The sequence below is a fragment of the Macaca nemestrina genome, chromosome 5, assembly GCF_043159975.1.
Source record: "Macaca nemestrina isolate mMacNem1 chromosome 5, mMacNem.hap1, whole genome shotgun sequence".
Classification (NCBI taxonomy): Eukaryota; Metazoa; Chordata; class Mammalia; order Primates; family Cercopithecidae; genus Macaca; species Macaca nemestrina.
Genome location: NC_092129.1, coordinates 155,964,163 through 155,978,846, shown reverse-complemented (window position 1 = coordinate 155,978,846; position 14,684 = coordinate 155,964,163). Strand labels below are relative to the sequence as shown.

General features: G+C 39.0%; 2 protein-coding genes across 7 annotated transcripts in view; one reads left to right on the top strand and one right to left on the bottom strand.

Moving 5' to 3' along the window:
- The window catches only part of LOC105491614 (zinc finger and SCAN domain containing 31), a 33,550-nt gene that overhangs the window by 14,981 nt on the left and 3,885 nt on the right, over positions 1–14,684 (bottom strand). The window lies entirely within an intron of this gene.
- The window catches only part of LOC105491616 (zinc finger with KRAB and SCAN domains 3), a 31,339-nt gene continuing 23,992 nt past the window's right edge, over positions 7,338–14,684 (top strand). For 2 of the 6 annotated variants that reach the window (XM_024795972.2, XM_071097420.1), the window contains exon 1: positions 11,778–11,923. The gene's annotated coding sequence lies outside the window, so the exon portion shown is untranslated. Of the gene's footprint in view, positions 7,620–8,257; positions 8,441–11,760; positions 11,924–11,982; positions 12,235–14,684 lie in introns of those variants that run through there. The other 4 variants (XM_071097422.1, XM_071097421.1, XM_071097424.1 and 1 more) reach the window with 4 other exon arrangements.

The window sequence follows — 14,684 nt, the reverse complement described above, 5'->3', positions numbered from 1 at the left end:
GTAGAGAGAGTGAGGGCCTGAATCAAGGCAGTAGCAATAGAAATCGAGAAGACAGATAATACATGTTAAGAGGTTGAATTGATTTTTTACAATTCATTCATTCCATATATAGGAAATCCATATATAGATTTCCATTGAATGCTATCTTTGTGCCAAGGGCTTGCTGGATATAATAATGAAGGACACAAGGTCCTCATCCTCATGGGGTTTATAATGTAATGAGGAATACAGACAGAGGGAGATCCATTTTATACAATTCAAGAGACCCTACTTGAGAAAAAGAATTCAAAATTACAAGTACAAACATAGGTATGAAAATGGAGATTTAGGTCAGGTGTAATAGCTCACACCTGTAATCCCAACACTTTGGGAGGCCAAGATAGGAGGATCTCTTGAGTCCAGGAGTTCAAGACAAGCCTGGGTGACATAGTAAGACTGTCTCTACAAAAAATAAAAAATATTAGCCAGGCACAGTGACTCATGCTATTAGTCTCAGCTACTGGGGAGGCTGGGCAGGGAGAATCAGCAGTTGTAGTAGCCATGATCATGCCACTCCACTCTAGCTTGAGTGACAGACTGAGACACAGTCTCCAAAATTAAAAATATATATATAAATAAAAAAAAAAGAAAAGAAAGAAGGAAAAAGAAAAAAAAATTGAGATTTAGCATGGAAAATGGGCCAGGCATGGTGGTTCACGCCTGTAATCCTAGCACATTGAGAGACTGAGGCAGGCAGATTGCATTAGCTCAGGAGTTCAAGACCAGCCTGGGCAACATGGTGAAACCCCATCTCTACCAAAAATACAAAAATTAGCCAGGCATGGTGGCACATGCCTGTGGGTCTGAGGTGGGAGGATTGTTTGAGCCTGGGAGGTGCAGGTTGCAGTGAGCTGAGATTGTGCCACTGCACTCCAGCATGGGTGACAGAGTGACACCCCATCTCAAAAAATAATAATAATAAATAATAAAAATAGAATGGAAAATACATTCTTTATATCACATTACAATTTTTTTTTTTGAGATGGGGTCTCATTCTGTCAACCAAGCTGGGGTGCAGTGGTGTGAGCATAGCTCACTGCAGCCTCAAACTCCTGGGCTCAAGCAATCCTCTTGCTTCTGCCTCCTAAAGTGCTGGGATTAAAGGTGTGAGCTGCTGTCACCACACTCGGCCATACTACAGATTTTAAAGTCTCCCAACCATCACAAACAAAAATCAGAAAAATAACAAAATATTTTTATTATTTAACTGCCTGACACCTATAGTAACTCTCCCCTAATTTGTTGGCTTTATGTTCTTGGACTGCTTCTTCATACGTTAATTTCATAATTTAAATTTTTCTAGAAAGAATAAAAAGTTAATGTAGCCTTTCCTCTAGCATAGTTGATCAAAAGCTTTTCAAATTGTTGACATTTGAGTAAACTTCTAACAAGTTTCTTTCAATTATGACCTACAAGATTTCAGGACATTAAAATTTTTTTATGTGGGGACTAATCTGAGAATCTCTGTGTTGATGACACATTAACTAGTTGGTCTTAGATATCCTCATTGCCAATGGCATATTATGTTGTTTTTGTCAATATCGGTATTTTGTGTCAAATGTGCAAGAAATTTAAATCTCTTTTCAAGGTGTTCAGTGATTCACTTTTCTTCACTAGAGAATTAATCCAAGAGCCTATTTTTTACCATATTCAAAGTTTAGCTTTTTTTCTTAATGAGTTGCTGATTTCATATACTTTGACATTGTTTCTTTTGTTATAATTTGCTTCCTGATGTCAGAATAATTTCCATTGATTTTATTATCTTTCTTTTGTTTCTCATTCCATGAACTTTTTTGGCAGGGGGTGGGGAAGGAGTCTTGCTCTATTTCCCAGGATGGAGTGCAGTGTCTCGATCTCAGCTCATTGCAACCTCTGCCTCCCGGGTTCAAGCGATTCTCATACCTTGAGTATCTGGGATTACAGGCATGTGCCACCACGCCCAGTTAATTTTGTATTTTTAGTAGAGACAGGGTTTTGCCATGTTGGCCAGGCTGGTCTCAAACTCCTGACCTCAGGTGATCTGCCCACGTTGGCCTTCCAATGTGCTGGGATTACAGGCATGAGCCACCATGCCCAGCCTCCATTAATTTTTAAATTTAAATTTGCTCTCAGTTCTTTAATAAATTATTTCATTTTGTAATTTAGCATTTATTGCTTAAATCATGCCAAAATATCTTTTCAAATTGTAGTTAAAATGATTTATTTCTAAGATAGTGTCCCCTTACCAGATGCTAAAATTCTCTGTTGTTATTTCAGTGCCACTCAACAAGAGAAAAATAAGAGATGGGGAGTCAGAAATGGAAACAAACAAACAGTGGTTTAAACACCTGTTGCTAAAATATCCATTTTTTCCCGTCAAATTTTGCAAGTTTATGAACCATGTAAACACATTGCTAGGTATCATTCCAGGCCAGGGCATTTGAAGAAACATGCAAATGTAGACTCACTTATGCTTTATAGACTTAAAAATAAACCCATTTCTGAATAAGTAAGTGCTGCAGTGGAAATAGACAGGAATCTGATGATTGTTACAGTAATTACAGTACCCATCTTTAATTTATCACAGCCTAATTGGAAATAATATTGTATCACTTCACATTTTAGTCTTAGTTGCATATTTAACACTTTCCATTTCACATATAGACAGAAACTTACAACACTATTATTCCTTTGCTCTTGCCCATTGATATGGTTTCGCTGTGTCCCTACCCAAATGTCATCTTGAATTGTAGTTCCCATAATCCCTACATGTGGTGGGAGGGGCCCAGTGGGAGGTAATTGAATCATGGGGTGGTTTTCTCCGTGCTATTCTCATGATACTAAGGTCTCATGAGATCTGAGGTTTTATAAGGGGTTTTCCCCTTCACTCTGTTCTCTTCTCTCTCCTGCCACCATGTGAAGAAGATGTTGCTTCTCCTTCTGCCATGGTTGTAAGTTTCCTGAGGTCTCCCCAGCCATGCAGAACTGTGAGTCAATTAAACCTCCTTTCTTTATAAATTACCTGGTCTTGGGTATTTCTTCATAGCAGCATGATAACAGACTAATACACCCATCTTTTGTAGTACTATTCTTATTTTACTTCTCTGTATGTTGTAACTGCCAGCTTAAAATGATACTATTTTTGCTTTAAATGATCCCTTGTTTTTTAAAGAAATTAACTAAAAAGCAAGGCTTTTATATTCACATGCATATTCACCATTCTGATGCTCTTCATTCCTTCTTGTAGATCTGAGTTTCCAGCCTCACCTCCCTTCGGTCTGAAGATTTTTTGTTTTTCTTTAGGGTTTGGTTTTGGTTTGGTTTGGTTGGTTGGTTTTCCATGCAGGTGCAAGTCTGCTGGAGAAGGATTTTTCAGTTTTCATTTAATAGAAAATGTCTTTATTTCACTCTTATTTTTGAAGGACATTTCCACTGGATTTAAAATTCTGGGTTAGGAGTGACATCAGAAAGATGGCAGAATTGGAAGTACTAGCCCTGTTCCCCTACAGAAATGCTGATGAACAATTATATATGGATCAACATATCCTTATGAGAATTCTAGAATCAAGTTAAAAAGTTGCAGTACCCCAGGTGAACTAAAAGCCAAAACTGCTACATTGAAATGGGTAAGAAGTACAATTTCACTTTACACAATGTCTTAGTCCAGTCAGGCTGCTATAACAAAATACCTTAAACTGAGTAATTTATAAACAACAGAAATTCATTGCTCACAGTTCCGAGGGCTGAGAAGTCCAAGGTCAAGGCAATAGCAGATTTGGCATAGAGTGAAAACTTTTCTCTACTTTATAGATATGGTGCGTTCTATGTGTCCTGTTTTGGTAGATGGGGCAAATAGGCTCCCTCTAGCCTTTTCTTATAAGGGCACTAACCCCATTCATGAGGGCAGAACTCTCATTACCTAATCACTCCCAAGTCCTCACCTTTTAATGCCATCACCTTGGGGGCTAGGTTTAAATGTAAGAATTTTGGGGGAACATAAACTTCAGACCATAGGGGTCATGTCAGCCCTTCCCCCAAGTGGGCACAGCTCAGAGCTAGGTGACAATGTCCTGGCTTATGAATTCTTTCTTGGGAGAAAGAAAAAATTGGAGCATGCATCCTCTGTTCTGGCTCTTTGGAGGGTGGCCCAAGGGACTGGTTTCTATCTTACCTCATTCGGAGAGCTGAGGGAACTGTCATAGTTTGGATGCCTGGGAGCCACTAAAAACAAAGAAGAGTTGGGGTAGCTTATGAGCTGCATAAATAACCCTGAGAAATAGCATGGGCAAAAGAATGATCAGGGCCTTGCATTGTTGGCATATACTGTAAGACGTGTCGGAACACAAAAGGCCCTAGAAAGAATGTTCTACTAATATTTTTTTTAGAATTTAAGTAGAAAACGTATTTATAATGACTTTGAAATGGTAGAGCTGTTTTTGAGGACCACAGATGCGTTGGAAGAAAGCAATGGAATTGGGTGATTATGAATGTAAGGCGAAGTGAAAAATTCAGAGACATTCCTGGTACCATATAAAGAGTCTCCTTCAGCCACAGGGAAGCAAAGGCTGAGGATCAGGCCTGGGGCTCAGCTGAATGTGTAGCAGAGCTTGAGAAAAGATGTCACATCCAGCAGGCTTGCTACACTAATGCCAGAGAGCTAATTGGAAAGAAATGGAACTCTACAATTGAGGATACGGGTATCTAGGCCAAAGCACTAAAAAGTCTTGACTCCTCAGATTCTCCTGAACCCTATGGACCTTCAAAAGTATCCCATTCCTCCCTAGTGTTCTCTACTTGCTTGAAGATGTGTGCCCGCTCAGGACACACCTCACCACCACAACTGGACACTACGTTAGTTCCTAGGGTTACATCACAGCAAAATCTGGCTAGATAAGTACTGGGTCTGCAAAGGGAGTAAAAACACTATCTACCAAAGTTGCTGTAGGACCTAGCCAACACGTAGTGTCAGGACCTAGGATCATACATATAGAATTGGATCCTAAGAGAGCTGGGTCAACAGGAATCTGATATATAAACTTGGATAAGAAAGAATGTATCAAGATAGAGACACTCTACTATGATTTAATATTCTGGCAAGGGCCCTGGGAGATGTTGCTTATATACAGATGAATATTATTTGATCCATAGTACTTTTTTAAAAAATCAAGGGTAAGTGATAAGGCTGAGGGCAACTATCATAATAAAAAGTCTCAAGTCCTTCTGTAGTTTTTGGACTAGAGCTAATTCTCAGAACTGGCTGTGTCCCCAAGAGGACAGACCATGTAGCACTAAACCAAATAGCATATGGAACATTTCCCCAAGTCTTCTACAGAAAGACTGCAGTCCAGGACATTTATTTAGTTAGATACATATTGGAGAAAGGAGGAATATCCAAAGCTTTTTAGGATGAACCTTTTACACAAAGTGTGAGTTGACATTGATACCTAGGTACCCAAAGTGTCATTGTGGCCTCCTGTTAGGATGTGGGCATATAGGGGCCAGATAAGAAATGAAGTTCTGGCCCAGATAAGGCTCATATTGGGTCAACAGACACTCTCTGCCTGCATTGGTCATTTCTCTCATTTCTGAATATAAAACAATATATATTACTCTCATTTCTGAATATAAAAATATGAACATACTTTAGAGTTGGAGTAACCCCACGTTGATCATTTGGGCTAGGGTTTATTATAGAATTATTGTACTGGAAAAAGCCAAGTGGTTGTTTCTGAAACTGCTACCCATTCCCCAACCAAGAGTACTCAGAAAAAAATTTTTGCATCTCAGTGGGAGTGGAAAGGTTAATATCAATCTTAAAGATGAAAAGAATACAAAGGTGGTAGACATGATTATCCCCCACCTTTATCTCACCAGCTCTCTACAAAGCCAGGCAGACTCTGAAGAATGACAGTTAACTACTGCAGACTCAACCAAGTAGTAGCCCCAGTTGCAGCTACAATGCTATATGCAGTATATTTTCTGTAACAGATTAATATGACTTCAGGTACATAATGTGTAGTCATTGATTTGGTAAATGCATTCTTTTCCATCCCTCTTAGAAAGGGGGAACAAAAGCATGAAAAGATACACAAAGGTTTCTATTTCTGGTTGTTTCCCAGGGGCTATGTTATCTCTCCTGCCCCCTATCATATTATAGTCAGAAGGGATGTGGACTAAAGGTACAATTCTAAGGGTGTTATATTGGTTCACTCTACTGATAATGTATTATTCAGACCACATGAGCAAAATGTGATATGTTAGAGGCCTTGTTAGGATACATTTTCTACAGAAGCAGGGAAATATATTCAATTAAGATGTAAATGGAAAGGTAGGGCTGCCACAAAGGTTTTTTGGCCTCTTTTTTCTAAGACATCAGCGACAAAAGGAGTCACTACCCTGGCAGAAGTTAATGGTTCCAATATATCTTCAATGATATATTCTTCAATGAAGAATTATTCTTCAATAATATTCTTCAATGAAGAATTATTATAATTCTATCAGATCCACCAAGATACCAGATTGGATAGGTCCAGCAACAGTGCCTCACAAGATATGTGTGGTATGTTCAGCATTGGACATGTGCAGGACTAGAGGGCAAATAAGCTTTCTGAGTAGGTGGCCCACATGTTCCTGTCATCCATCTCAACTCCACTAGCACCTATCTTTGAGCTCATCCTTGTGACTATAGGAGTGTGTGATAATTGTGTTTGGTGGAGTTTCCTTGTGACTAATTGACAGAGGAGGAAAAATACTGAGTTTGGATTATTTGGGTTAAGTGTCATTGTATGTTAGTAAAGGCTGAAAATGGATGGTGGCTATCTTAGAATTCCTCTCTGATGTGATCCTGGCATTAGTAGTCAAGGGAATTCCATCCAATGGGCAGAGTTTTGAATGGTACATCTAGTTAGGTGCAGTTAGTTATCTATATGGCTACAGGTAAAAATATATATAGTACATTTAGGGTAATGATGAATGTCATGTCTGGTTTTTAGGGAACTAGAAGAAAAAAGATTGGGCCAGACATGGTGGCTAACACCTGTAATCCCAGGACTTTGGAAGGCCAAGGCAGGTGGATCACTTGAGGTCAGGAACTCCAGATCAGCCTGGTCAACATGGTGAAACCAGTTCTCTACTAAAACTACAAAAAAAAAGAGAAAAAATTAGCCAGGCATGGTGGCATGTGCCTGTAGTCCCAGCTACACAGGCGGCTGAGGCAAAAGAACTGCTTGAACCTAGGAGGTGGTGGTTGCGGTGAGCTGAGATTGCACCACTGTACTCCAACCCGGCAACACAGTGAAACTGTGTCTCAAAAAAAAAAAAAAAAAAAAAAAAAAAGAAAGTAAAAGAAAAAAGAAAGAAAGGAAAGAAAAATGATTGGAAGATTGAAAACAAAGAAGTCTGGGAAAGAGTCATGTGGATGGACCTATAAGAGTGGGAAGAAAGTCCAAAGATCTCTGTTGTACACATTAAAATCCATTATAGAACATTCACCATGGAAAAGGCAATGAACAAATAAGCAGACAGAATGACCTTGCTGGTTTATATTAACCAGCCTCCATCATTAGCTACCCCAGTGCTGGCAGGATGGACTCATGAACAAGGTAAACATAGCAGCAGAGATGGAGGCTATCTATGCCTAACAGCATGGTCTCTCCCCGCTCAGTGGCGCCTGGCTATAACTGAATGTCCAACTTACTTGCAACAAAAATTAATATTGAGTATTGATACGGTAACACATCATGAAGGGACCAATCCCATCAGTGGCAAGTGATTCATCTTGAATCACTAGAATTAACAAATATTCTGGTGTGGGTTTGCCTCTTCTGCTCACAGGACTCAGCTAGTACTATTATCCAAGAACATACAGAATCACTGATCCACTGACATAGGATCTGGCATAACTTCACATAGGTTCAAAGAAGGTGTAGCAGTGAGCACATGACCATGGGATCCACTGGTTCTATCACACACTTAGCCACCAGGAGCATGCTGGCCAGATAGAGCATAGCTTTGAAAGCATAGCTAAAGTACCAACTTACATATGATACCCTGAAACAATGGGGTGTCATCCTCCAGAGCAAAGTATAAACACCCTAAAACAATAATTATTATGTAGTGTTTGTTTCCTAGTATGCAAGTATACATGCCTGGGAACAAAGTATAAGTAGCTCTGAATTCCCTCACTCCTAGTGATACACATAGGGAAAGATGTGCTTTCTATGTACCCTCTTGATTCTAGGCTCTGTGAGTCCAAAAGTCTTTGTTCCTAGAAGAACATTTTCACCATGACAAATACGGAGTCCCTGTAAACGGAAAGGTAGGGCTGCCACACAGATTTTTTCGCCTCCTTTTTCTGACATCAGCAGACAAGAAGAGGAGTCACCACCCTGGCAGAAGTTGATGGTTCCAATATCAAGAGAAGGTAAGGCTGCTGTTACACAGTGGGGACAGGGAAAAGTGAAGTTTGTCACTCATGTTATCCATTAGGTTGTCTCTTACTTCTTGCTTCTCCTCAGTACAATCTTTTTATTTTTATTTTTATTTTTTTAATTTTTATTTATTTATTTTTTAGACTGAGTCTCACTCTGTGTCTCCCAGGCTGGAATGCAGTATGCAGTGGCATGATCTCAGCTCACTACAACCTCTGCCTCCCAGGTTCAAGCAATTCTCATGCCTCAGCCTCCTGAGTAGCTGGGATTACAGGCACCCGCCACCACACCTGGCTAATTTTTGTGGTTTTAGTAGAGATGGGGTTTCACTGTGTTGTCCAGGCTAGTCTTGAACTCCTGACCTCAAATGATTCACCTGCCTCAGTCTCCCAAAGTGCTGGGATTATAGGTGTGAGCCATGGCACTCAGCCTCCTCGGTACAATCTTTATTATTAAATGGACAAGTGCAACAGCCACAATCTGAGAGGAACATAGTTACCAGAGTGTTTTGGTCACCTACCAGGTAAACTACCTAAATGATCACAGATGATAGTAAAGGATGAGGGGAATCTAGAATGGATAGTAGAGGAGAGAGACAGTAAATATCCTTTATGACTTTAAGATATGCTACAACACTAGGAACTGTAAATCTTTTTACTAATCTATTCTTATAAATTTCCTCAGGAAGAAAGGAAATTATAAATATTCCTCTGGAATAGTTATTTCCGTTTCTTACTATACCAAACAAACAGGAGAGTAGGTAGCTGATGTCTCTTAATTGAGCCTGTCTCTGGGAATTTTCCTTGGTCAAAAAGTTGCCTCACAGAAGGTTACATTCCTTCCACCTCATGCCCCTTACATCAAGGCAAAGCAATTCTTAAGGACTGTCCCATCCCTTGAGCTCCTGAGAGGATCAGCTGGAGCCTCTCTTGTAACTGCACCACAGTTCAACTACTCTGCCTAGCCCTATTTCTTTAACTTCTCTTGAGTGTTATTCCTGAACGCACAACTCACTAAAATTCTTGCTTAAAAATCCCAGAGTAACCTTATCTCTGATACCCTCTATTGTTCACTCCACCTCAGCCAATCTGGCTCTCTTGCTGTTTCCTCTACCAGGAACACTCTTCCTTAGATATGCAGAGGGCTAACTCCTTCATCTCCTTCAGATCTTGGCCAAAATGTCACCAGACTTACACCATCTTATTTATATTGAAGTTAGCCCCCTCTCATGCCAGGACTTCTCATCTCTCTACCCTGATTTTCTTCTTTTTCTTCCTCTCCTTTCCCTTTTTAAAATCACAGTGCTTATCAACTTCCATTCCAGTTTATGTATTTATTTATTCTGCTTAATTCTTTTCTTTGTTTTTGTTTATTTTATTTATTTATTTATTTTTGATTCAGTCTCCCTTGGAACATTAGCTGTATGAGAACAGGGGTCTTTACCTTTTATTGCCCTTGTTATATCCTGAGCATCTGAAACTATGTCTGGCCTAGACTAGTCAATTAACATTTTTGTTTATGTACAAGAGCTCCTACAGGGTAAGTCCTTTGAAGCTGCTGGGCCAATGTGTGTATCATTTTTAGGTTTACCATATATTTCAACTTTACTATATAATTCAAAATTGCTTCTTTAGATGAGTGTACCAATTTATAGTCCCAGCAACTATGTATGAGAGTCTCAAAATTTTCACATTCTTGTCAGTGTTGGTATAAAATGATTTACAATTTGCCTTTATTTAATTGCTAATGATTAACTATATATGCTTATGTTTATTGGTCATTCAAGATTCCTCTCTGGGAATTGCCTGTGCATATTTTTTGCCTTTTTTTTTTTTTTCCTACATGATTGTTGACTTTTTCTCTCTCACTCATTTGGAGATGTTAATTATATATTCAGTGGACTGATCCTTTGTCGACTGTATGTGTTGCAAATATCTTCTCCCAACCTTTTAATTTAACTGTCTTTTCCATTAGTTTCTAGTATCTTTTGATATAGTTTTAATTTTTAATGAGGTCAAATTTATTTATTGTTTTCCTTATAGCTTGTATGTTTGTGCAGTTTAAAAGAAATCTTGCTTTACTTGAGCTCATAAAAAAATGATTCTATAGAAGCAAACTTGTGAATAGAAAAAAGAGCAATGATTCTAAATTTTCTTTTAAAAGTCTGAAAGTTTGCTTACTGGAATTGATTTTTTGTGCAACATATAAAGTAGAAACCCAATTTTATTTTTTTTCCATTTAGATATCCAAATATTACAGTACTATTTGTCAAGTAGCTCCTTTCTTCCTCCCCGATTTGTAATGCAATTTCCGTCATATATCAAGCAGCCACACATACATGTTTGTTGCTCAGTCCTCAGTTCTGTTTCACTGGTCTATTTGTCTGTAGTTGTGCAAATACTATATTGTCTTAGCTGCTATAAATTTATAATAAATTATATAGGGCAAGTTTCTGCAGCTCCTTCATTTGTTTTAAAAATGGATTCATCACTCTTTAATTATTCCATATAAATTTAAAATCAACTAGTCAAGTTCCACCGAGCATAATTGGAATCTTGATTTGCTTTGTACTGAATTTGTGTATTATTTTAGGAAGGAATTATATCTTTATGATATTGAGTTCTCATATATATAGACATGGTATATATTTCACATACTTATCCTTAATGAATAAAGTTTCTAATGTATCTTTTGTGTATTCAGGTATCTTTTGTGTTTCTTTGCTTCTGTGATAGCTGTCTTTTAAAAATTACATTTTTATAATTTTGATGAAGAATGTGATTGTGAACATGAATTTTAAAAAGTCCAGCCACCTTGCTAAACTCTCTTATTAATCATCGTAATTTGAGTGTTAGATTATCTTGGATTTTCTATGTAAACCACGCAGCATACTCCTTAAAATTCATGTATTTAGAATTCATAGTTTAATTAGGCAATGCAATCAACTCTAAAAATAAAAGTACATTTAAAACACGTACCCTAACACTTTCCTTCTCACTCTTGTCCCCCTTTTCACTCAGTTTCTGACCGTTCACCTCTCATAGGTAACCACCATTATTAATTTTCCGATTTTTCCAGAGCTTCTTTGTGCCACACAGGCAAGCATAGTTTAGATTCTTTTTACTCTCTTCTATTCACAAATATAGCAAATTATGGAAAGAGTTCTGCACCTTGCCTTTCTCCCTTAGTTATAGCTGGAAAAATAAAAAAAAATCAAAAGCCTCTTTAACAGCAAAAGGGGAGGGGAAACGAGGTGTCGAGCTAGCAAACGACAGAGTCTATCAGGGAGGTGGCTAGAGAGGCCCGGAAGTGGCTTCTGTGCCCCGCCTTGCGGGTGGTTTGCTAGTTTCGAGCACTTTGTGAGTATGGGGTGAGTAGCGGACGCCAGTTGGGCGTCCGCCTTCCACTGTGGGGTTAAATCTCATCCCGCGGCTCTCCTCCTGTCGGTCCTGCAGTTCTTTTGTCCCCTGGTAGAGGTGCGTTTGCAGGGGTGTGTGTGTGTGTGTGAATTTGTGGAGAGAGGCCCTTCCCTCCCCAATTCCTGCAGCCTCGGCTCCCAAGGAGGGAGACCCCTGCGAGAAGCCGTGGGGGAGGGAGGGGCGCTCTGCGTCTGAACGAAGTGGTGCTCGGCGTTCTTTCGTAGAGCCCAATATGAGTGTCCCTTGTTTAGCGCCGTTACCGAGTGTCTGGGTCGGTTCTTGAGGGTATCTGGAGACGGGATGCATGGGTCACATAGACAAGCCTCGAAAATGGGAGCCGTTACATTTTTGCACTGCCTGGTAACAAGGTCAGTTTCAAGGTCTTTAAATTATTCTGTGGTACTGGCGAAGAGCCAGAACGTTGGAGTCAGATTACCTGATTCGAATCCTGCCTCTGCCACTTACTGGCTGTGTGACTTTTCACTAGTTCCTAACCTCTCTCTGCCTCATTTTACTATTTTGCAAAATGGGGATAATATTCCTTAACTCACTGGGTTGTGAGGATTGAATGCATTAATATGTGTAAGGTGCAGAGTAAGCATGATTTAAAGATTTGCTTTTATTAGTAGTACCATTATTATTTATAACTATGATGACACATTATCTTTAATTACTGGTTTTTGTACGGTTGCTTTCAATTTTAGTGTCATTCATCAATTCACTTTGTAATGGATTATTTCTATATTTTAGGAGGGAAAAATAAGATACTCTGAAAAAGAGCCTATCCCAAAGCAAAGACCAAAACTGGTTTGTGTTGTACGTTGTGATACTCAAACTCCCAAAGGCTTTAAGATTCGGGGGTACCTTTTCCTTGGCTGGAGAGTAGGAGGAACAATAGAAGTTTTTAATAGTGAAAAAGGACGAGGACCCCTGGTTTTAGCAAAAATCTGATGTCCTGCTTAGTGCTGGAGATGCACCAGTTTTTGAGCTTCCAGGAACGCCCTAGCCTGAAACTGGCTTCCTACTAACACCCTTCATTTCAACCCAACTTCCACAGGGTTAACTCTCTTTTCTAGACTTGTAACTCTTTTCTGTTAATGAGAAACTTTCCTTTCCTTATCGTCAGTATATTTACTGATTTGATAAATAATTTGTGTTTGCAACCAATTTCCCAATCTTGTGCCTTCCCACTGTGATCAATTTGGCTCAGATCCAAGTAGGGTCCAGGTAGTGAAACCTAAATGCAGTTTGTGGAATAAATGATATAAATGTATCAGTGTTGTTTTCCTGCCATAGACTTCCTCCCTTTCCCACCGTGGACACCCTCCTCATTCCACTTGGGCTCCAGATTCACTCTGGGTTGGGCTGTGGCTCTCTCTTGCCTTCTTTGACCCTACCTTAATGCTTTTTGACTGTATTATTCAGGAAGGAAGGAAGTTAGGACTTTGTTCAATTTTCTAAAATTTTGGAGAGAAATTTAAACACATTTAATTGTAGAGAGAATGTTACAGTGAACACCAATATAACCATGACTCGGCTTCAGCCATCATCTTCTGGTCATTTTCATTCTTCTTTTCCCTCCTTTCCCCTCTCTTTCCTTCCCTTCTCCTCCTCCTTCCCTTCTGTCTTCCTCCTTCCCTTTTACCTGTTCCCTCTTTCCCTCTCTCCTTTTTTTCCCTCTCCCTCCTTTGTCTTCCTTTCCCTCCCTCCCTCTCCCCCTCTTTCTTTATTTCTTTTTTTTTCCTCATTACATCCCTCCTCTCTTTCATTTTATAACAAATTGCAGATGGAAACATTTTAATTCACTCACAAGTACAAGTACTTCAGTGTCAATTTCTTATATATAAGGACTTTTATCTTGATATAATCATAGTATCATCACACGCAACAAAATTGACAGTAATTCCATGATATCATTATCTTGATTTTCAAATAATTGTCTCAAATATTTTTACAGTTTTTTTTTTTTTTTTTTTTTACAGTCTTTTTACAGTTGTTTTCAGTGGGGTCCAAATATGGTTCACCATTTGCATTTATTTGATAAGTCTGTTCAGTCTCCTAATCTATGACTGTTCCCATTCCCTCCCACTCCTTTTGGTAAAAATACCATTTATTTGTTGAGGAACTTGAACCTTCTGTTTTATAAAATGCCTCACATTCTGGATTTGGTCGATTGCTTCTTTTTAGTATCTTTAACTTATTAGATCTCAAACTCAGCTGCACATTAGAATCACCTAGAAAGTTTTAAAAGTTATTAATGCTGAGTCCCACCCCCAGAGAGTGATTTAATTGATTTTTTTTTTTTCATTGCTATCTCCACCTCCCAGGCTCAAGTGATTCTCATGCCCACAGCCTCCCAAGTAGCTGGGATTACAGGTGTGTACCACCACGCCCAGCTAATTTTTGTATTTTCAGTAGAGACAGGGTTTCGTCATATTGGCCAGACTGTTCTTGAACTCCTGACTCCAGGCAATCTGCCTCAGCCTCCCAAAGTGCTGGGATTACAGGTGTGAGCCACTGCACCCAGCCTGATTGATCTTGATTGTACCCAAGGCATTAGGAGTTTTAAAAGTTCCCTAGTGATTCTAATATGTAACAAAGTTTGAAAGCCTTTAATATAATTTTTTCCTATATTTTGCCTGTACACTGGTATTTGGATCTAAAGACTAGATTAGATTTAGGGTCACTTATTTTGGTATTATTAGCTCATGTAGCAGTGCCCCAGATCTCTTGTGGCAACTTATTAGGAGGAAGTGTTTTCTGGTACTTTTCATTTGTAACAATCAATGGGTTCTCTCAGTTTCCTAATTTCCTTCTA